This window comes from Pinus tabuliformis, chromosome 3_1 (assembly GCF_031772625.1).
Source record: "Pinus tabuliformis cultivar Carrire ecotype Pingquan chromosome 3_1, CPIR1, whole genome shotgun sequence".
Lineage (NCBI taxonomy): Eukaryota > Viridiplantae > Streptophyta > Pinopsida > Pinales > Pinaceae > Pinus > Pinus tabuliformis.
Genome location: NC_142301.1, coordinates 854,431,612 through 854,439,255, shown reverse-complemented (window position 1 = coordinate 854,439,255; position 7,644 = coordinate 854,431,612). Strand labels below are relative to the sequence as shown.

At 39.8% G+C, this 7,644-nt stretch overlaps 1 pseudogene across 1 annotated transcript; it reads left to right on the top strand.

Annotated features, from left to right (window-relative positions):
- The first annotated feature begins 5,143 nt into the window (after positions 1-5,143).
- On the top strand, positions 5,144-6,731 carry LOC149190247 (chalcone synthase-like; annotated as a pseudogene). Its single transcript, XR_016256467.1, has 2 exons — positions 5,144-5,494; positions 5,616-6,731. The product of XR_016256467.1 is annotated as a chalcone synthase-like (transcript).
- The last annotated feature ends 913 nt before the right edge of the window (positions 6,732-7,644 follow it).

Sequence of the window (7,644 nt, the reverse complement as noted above, 5' to 3'; positions counted from 1 at the left end):
TTTGATATAGGGCTGTCATATTCACATTTTTGAAAACTGTTTATGAAGCAAGATATCTTTTCAGCCATACTTTTATCAGTTCCTATGCTTAAGGATATCTCTATATCTATATTTTTTATGGGACTGTTTATGGACATATCTAGGAGCTAATTTCTTATGAAACAAAACTGGCTTCAAAGCTCTGATATATGTTAGAATGACTATGATAGGGCTGTCATATTGACATTTTTGAAAACTGTTTATGAAGCAAGATATGTTGTCAGCAATACTTTTATCACTTCCTATGCTTAAGGATATCTGTGAAATGCAAAAACATATATAGTAAATGTAATTTTGTTTTCATAATAAAATTATTTTTTCTATCTGAGGAGAATAAGGTAGTTGAACATCATATCAGAACCAATCTGGTTATAAGTAGCTAACATGAGATTTAAATCTAAGGTTTAAATAGACAAAATGTCTTGATACATCATTATACAGAGCTAGTTGGATGCATTACCCAACTTCTACTTGTTGGGACCATCTCAAATAATATTATTGTTATGATTATAATAATTAATAATATTAATATTAATATTAATGTAAACACAGAATAAACATCAACGATTCCATATTTGAATTGCAATATAATTGAATGAGAGAAAAAATATAAATGAGCCAATACAGCTTAAATATCTATATTTTTTAAAACAATCACGGAGTAACTCAACTATAAACCTAGAGTAACTGGACCATAGACCTACACAATGCAAAAATTAAAAGCCTAAGAAATTGACAAAAAGCAATTAATAGAAAAATTGACAAAAAGCAATTAGTAGAATAACGTCGTACCTGCAACGAAGCCAAGGGTTCGAATTGCTTCTCGTCTAGACCATATTCATGCACAACACAGCCTGTACAAGTACATGAGAAAATATGCAAATGACGAAATTGGTTAACAAAGTCTCCAGAAGCCCCTGGAAAAATACTTGCAGGTCTGTATTCCTCTCTCGAAACCATAATACATTCCATTAATAAAAAGGCAATATGCAGCACATACATAAATACTTGCAGGTCTTTATTTCTTTCTCCAAACCACAATACATTCCATTAAAAACCCAATATGCGCCACAAACAGTTCAAAAACCTCAGTTTATTTAGATCTTCATGTGCAAAAACACTTCAAACTACAAAAGACTGCCGCTCAATCTGTACCAAGAATCACAGCTTCACCCAGGTCATCTCGGCCCAAATGACAACGAAGTCACATGGTGGTCGAAACTGACATTTACGGAAATTTCCATAAAACCCATGCAGCTAAGAGAAACCCTCAGTATCACGGAAAACCTTATAATTTTCGCAAAGGAAACATTTGATCCAATATATAAACAACAGCAAACGAAGAACATCTAGTACCAGTATAGCAAACCTTCAATTCAGCAGTTCTTAACAAAGCAAATGAACTTAACAGTAACTAAATGAACTTAACAGAGTTCTTAACAAAGCAACCTTCCGCTCTAGGAGTAATGTCAGAGTCGAATATTCATAGATCCATAACAGAATTACAAACTTAAAAAAACATTATGCACCAAAGTAAGCATACACATAAATTATACAAGCGAAAAACCTTGAATACACGCCTAAGATAGGAAACCGTGCAGTTACAAAACAGACTGGAATCTTAAATATTTTAACATTTTGGGCAAGCAGAACAGCAAAACCTAGCGACAGGAACAACAGTCTGCTCAAGCCTGACAATTCGTGAAACCAGACCCTCGAATTTAACAGAGGAGTACCAGGCAAACAACGCTCCTTTCTCCAAACCATAACACATTCCATTAATAACAATACATTCCATCAATAAAAAAAAGGCAATATGCGGCACATAAATACATAAATACTTGCAGGTCTTTATTTCTTTCTCCAAACCACAATACATTCCATTAAAAACCCAATATGCGGCACAAACAGTTCAAACAGTTCAAAAACCCCAATTTATTTAGATCTTCATGTGCAAAAACAGTTCAAACTACAAAAGACTGCCGCTCAATCTGTACCAAGAATCACATCTTCACTCAGGTCGTCTCAGCCCAAATGATAAGGAAGTCAGATGGTGGTCCAAACCGACATTTACGGAAATTTCCATAAAACCCATGCAGCCGGACCTGGAACAACAGAACCGGAACCAAACGTTTGCTATACAGTTAACCGAGCAGGCAGGAACCGCATTGTGTTTTCACCGCAGACAATACAACAAATACAAAGGAAAAATCGCAGACACTGCAGAGCTAAACAACCAAGTAACAATAATAACCCAAAGGGCGCGAACAGGGTAAAACCCAAGCCGAGTAACTTTCCAGGATCTCGAGGAGGGACAGTTGTCCGCCCATAAGACCACCACAGTACATGCCAACCTTCTTCCTATCTCCGTCCTGTTAACCAGAATGCCATTAACTTATAATGCTCAAATAACCATGGACTCTTGAGGGAAACGAACAGACAATACTGTGACAAACATCAATGCCACTGGAAAACGCCAAAGGACAGAGGAACAAACATATAAACAATACAGTAGTCGAACTTACCAAAGCGACACCAGACAGTCGAGGCATACAAGCCGGACCTGGAACAACCGAACCGCAACCAAACGTTTGCTATACAGTTAACTGAGCAGGCAGGAACTGCATTGTGTTTTCACCGCAGACAATACAACAAATACAAAGGAAAAATCGCAGAGACTGCAGAGCTAAACAACCAAGTAACAATAACAACCCAAACGCCGCGAACAGGGTAAAACCCAAGCCGAGTAACTTTCCAGGATCTCGAGGAGGGACAGCTGTCCGCCCATAAGACCACCACAGTACATGCCGTCCGCGTGGGAGCCGCGGGACCACGTGGCCTTCACCTCGAACGATGCGAAGCCCGCAATAAGACCCCAAAACCTTTCCACGCCCAAAACCTTAGTTCGACTTAGGTTATTTCCTTAATTTATCGCAAAATCAGCTCGGTCAACGCAGGGTCAGCGATCGATCGATCGCATATAGTCCCCGGCAGGGACCACGCAGTAACTGGACTATAAACCTAGAGTAACTGGACCATAAACCTACACAATGCAAAAATTAAAAGCCTAACAAATTGACAAAAAGCAATTAATAGAAAATTTGACAAAAACCAATTAGCAGAACAACGTCGTACCTGCAACGAAGCCGAGAGTTCGAATTCCTTCCCGTCTAGACCATATTCATGCAGAACCCAGCACCAGAACCTTGAATTTAACAGAGGAGTACCTATTTCTTTCTCCAAACCACAATACATTCCATTAAAAACCCAATATGCGGCACAAACAGTTCAAACAGTTCAAAAACCCCAATTTGTTTAGATGTTCATGTGCAAAAACACTTCAAACTACAAAAGACTGCCGCCCAATCTGTACCAAGAACCACAGTTTCACCCAGCTCGTCTCGGCCCAAATGACAAGGAAGTCACATGGTGGTCGAAACCGACATTTACGGAAATTTCCATAAAACCCATGCAGCTAAGAGAAACCCTCAGTATTTAACCAGAATGCCATTAACTTATAATGCTCAAATAACCATGGACTCTTGAGGGAAACGAACAGACAATACTGTGACAAACATCAACGCCACTGGAAAACGCCAAACGACAGAGGAACAAACATCTAAACAATACAGTAGCCGAACTTACCAAAGCGACACCAGACAGTCGAGGCATACAAGTCGGACCTGGAACAACAGAACTGCAACCAAACGTTTGCTATACAGTTAACCGAGCAGGCAGCAACCGCATTGTGTTTTCACCGCAGACAATACAACAAATACAAAGGAAAAATCACAGAGACTGCAGAGCTAAACAACCAAGTAACAATAATAACCCAAAGGGCGCGAACAGGGTAAAACCCAAGCTGACTAACTTTCCAGGATCTCGAGCAGGCAGACCACCACAGTACATGCTGCCGCTCAATCTGTACCAAGAATCACAGCTTCACCCAGGTCGTCTCGGCCCAAATGACAAGGAACTCACATGCTGGTCGAAACCGACATTTACGGAAATTTCCATAAAACCCATGCAGGTAACACAAACCCTCAGTATTTAACCAGAATGCCAATACTGTGACAAACATCAACGCCACTGGAAAACGCCAAACGACAGAGGAACAAACATCTAAACAATACAGTAGCCGAACTTACCAAAGCGACACCAGACACTCGAGGCATACAAGCCGGACCTGGAACAACAGAACCGCAACCAAACGTTTGCTATACAGTTAACCGCATTCTGTTTTCACCGCAGACAATACAACAAATACAAAGGAAAAATCGCAGAGACTGCAGAGCTAAACAACCAAGTAACAATAACAACCCAAACGCCACGAACAGGGTAAAACCCAAGCCGAGTAACTTTCCAAGATCTCGAGGAGGGACAACTGTCCGCCCATAAGACCACCACAGTACATGCCGTCCGCGTGGGAGCCGCGGGACCACGTGGCCTTCACCTCGAACGATGTGAAGCCCGCAATAAGACCCCAAAACCTTTCCACGCCCAAAACCTTAGTTCGACTTAGGTTATTTCTTTAATTTATCGCAAAATCAGCTCGGTCAACGCAGGGTCGGCGATCGATCGATCGCATATAGTCCCCGGCAGGGACTAATAACACACAGAAAAAGAAATTACCCATATTTATATATTAAAAATATCCCCATAAAAATTAAAATATATATATATATATTTTAACATATATTTCATTTTTCATTTAATGTTATATTTTAATATATTTATTATTTTCCATCTAATAATGTAGAACACATATCCCAAAACTTTGAAAGTCCTGTTTTTAAAATTTCAGTTATCTAGATCTTCGTACTTAATAAAGACACCGAAACTTGCAACGACTCACCTTGCCTTCTCTAACCAAAACTGACCATGTCCTCTTTTCTCTCCCTATGGTCGGCCGGCAGCGACGCGTCAGTCTTGCACCATGGAGTCTGGAGACACGTGCCTTACATTCTAACTACTACTCACCTGCATTCGCACACCGACACTTGTGACCATCTTACATTCTTGCTCCTCTGGTCGAGAGACCGCGACGAATACATTCTTCCAGAGGGACTTTGGGGCCACGTGCTTCCAATCTAACCACTTCTCCTCTTTGCAAGTCGCTGGACATCGCGCTATAACTTACTACTCACTTCCTGCAGGATTCATCCTTGAAGGAAGCAAAGCACGCCTGCTACTGCATCACAACATCAAGATCTTCATAATTGTTAGACCAGCAGCTGAGCACCAGTAGAGCGAGCAAGCATGTCCCAGAATTTGGGTAATCTGGATTTAGAAGCGTTCAGGAAGGCTCAGAGGGCAGATGGCCCTGCCACCATCCTCGCTATCGGCACTGCAACTCCCTCCAATGCGGTTGACCAGAGCAGTTATCCCGATTACTACTTCAAAATTACCAACAGCGAGCATATGACAGAGCTCAAGGAGAAATTCAGAAGAATGTGTAAGAATTTCCACCTCTAATTTCATGTTTGTAATATTAAATGATCTGAAAATTTGTTTATGGGATAATATTTGTATGATGATCAAGCTGCAATACGTATCTGATCGGGCGTGTGTTGCAGGTGACAAGTCTGCAATAAACAAGAGATATATGTACTTGACGGAGGAGATTCTCAAGGAGAATCCCAATGTGTGCGAGTACATGGCGCCATCGCTAGACGCACGGCAGGACATGGTTGTGGTAGAGGTGCCCAGGCTTGGAAAAGAAGCGGCTGCCAAGGCCATCAAGGAATGGGGCAGCCTAAGTCCAAGATTACGCATGTCGTTTTCTGCACTACCAGTGGAGTCGACATGCCCGGAGCTGACTATCAGCTGACAAAGCTTCTTGGCCTTCGCCCTAGCGTTAAGAGAGTCATGATGTACCAACAGGGCTGCTTCGCTGGAGGCACTGTTCTCCGCGTGGCTAAAGATCTGGCAGAGAACAACCGGGGAGCTCGGGTTCTGGTCGTCTGCAGTGAAATCACGGCTGTTACCTTCCGTGGCCCCTCCGACACTCACCTAGACAGTATGGTCGGCCAAGCTCTTTTCGGCGACGGGGCGGCTGCGCTCATCGTGGGAGCCGATCCCGTCCCTCAAGTGGAGAAGCCCTGTTTCGAGCTGATGTGGACTGCACAGACCATTCTTCCCGACAGTGACGGAGCCATCGACGGGCACCTGAGAGAGGTCGGCCTCACCTTCCACCTTCTCAAAGACGTTCCGGGGCTCATTTCCAAGAACATAGAAAATAGTCTGGTGGAGGCCTTCCAGCAGTTTGGAATCTCCGACTGGAACCAGTTGTTCTGGATCGCCCATCCCGGAGGCCCTGCCATTCTGGACCAGGTGGAGGCAAAGCTGAATCTGGATCCCAAGAAACTGAGAGCAACCAGGCAAGTACTAAGCGATTATGGAAACATGTCTAGCGCGTGCGTGCACTTCATCTTGGACGAGATGAGGAAGTCCTCTCGGCAGAATGGGTGTTCAACAACGGGAGAAGGTTTGGATGTGGGAGTTCTGTTTGGATTCGGGCCAGGCCTCACCGTCGAAACAGTGGTCCTGAAGAGCGTTCCCCTGCAGTGATTGACGAAAACGAACTCTGCTTTCCCAGGAAAGTGAAAGTGTTTGATGTTGAATCTCTGGAAACAGCACCATTTTAAACGCAGTCCATCGTTTTTTTCCAGCCCTTGACCCTTTATTCACTTTGTGATTTTTTTCGTTTTGCTTGGGTCGATGTTCTAACATCGTTCACGGTTTTGTTTAGATTGATTTTATAACATTGTATTGGATTTGGTTTCATTTATAAGTTAACAAAACAATATGTATGAATTGGATATTTTATTTTTTAATAGAGTATTTTATGTTTTGGTATATTTTATTTTGTAATAGTGTATTTTATGTTCCTGTCTTTAGAATTGGAATTTGCTAATATAATTTTTAATAAGATTATTATTTTGCATATTTAAATTTAAATAATATATAAGATTTTAAATTATATAATTAAAATTTACAATTCTAATATATTTTTATAAATTCGAAATAAAATTAATTAAATTTTAAAAAATAAAATTTAGAACGCTTCAACTCCGCTTATATAAATTAAGATTGCAATTTCATATCATCGTTATTTGACAATCGTAAGTATCACGTTTTCTTAGTTGCAAACAACATGTAGATTTATTTTGTGCAATATCAATGGGGCACATGATATTTTAAGGCTTTGGGAGAACACCTTGTGATCTCAACTTTTAGCGGTGGTTTGTTAAGAAGGCTTTTTTATTTATTTCATTTAAGAAATGAATTTAGTATTTTAATATCTATAATATATTTAGATTAATGATAAATTTTCTCTAATAATTTCATAGGATTATATAAACTTAATAATTTAAAATAATAATTTTCTTATTTTTAATTATAAATTATATAAATAATTTAAAAAATATTTTATTTTTTTCAAACTTAAATTTTATTAAATAAATTATCAACACTCTAACCAATTAAATTATATTTTTACATTTATGGAATAAATTATTAACATGCTAACTAACTCAATTAATTTGAAAATCTAATAAATGTAAATAAATATTAATATTAAAATAATTATAATTTGAAAATCTA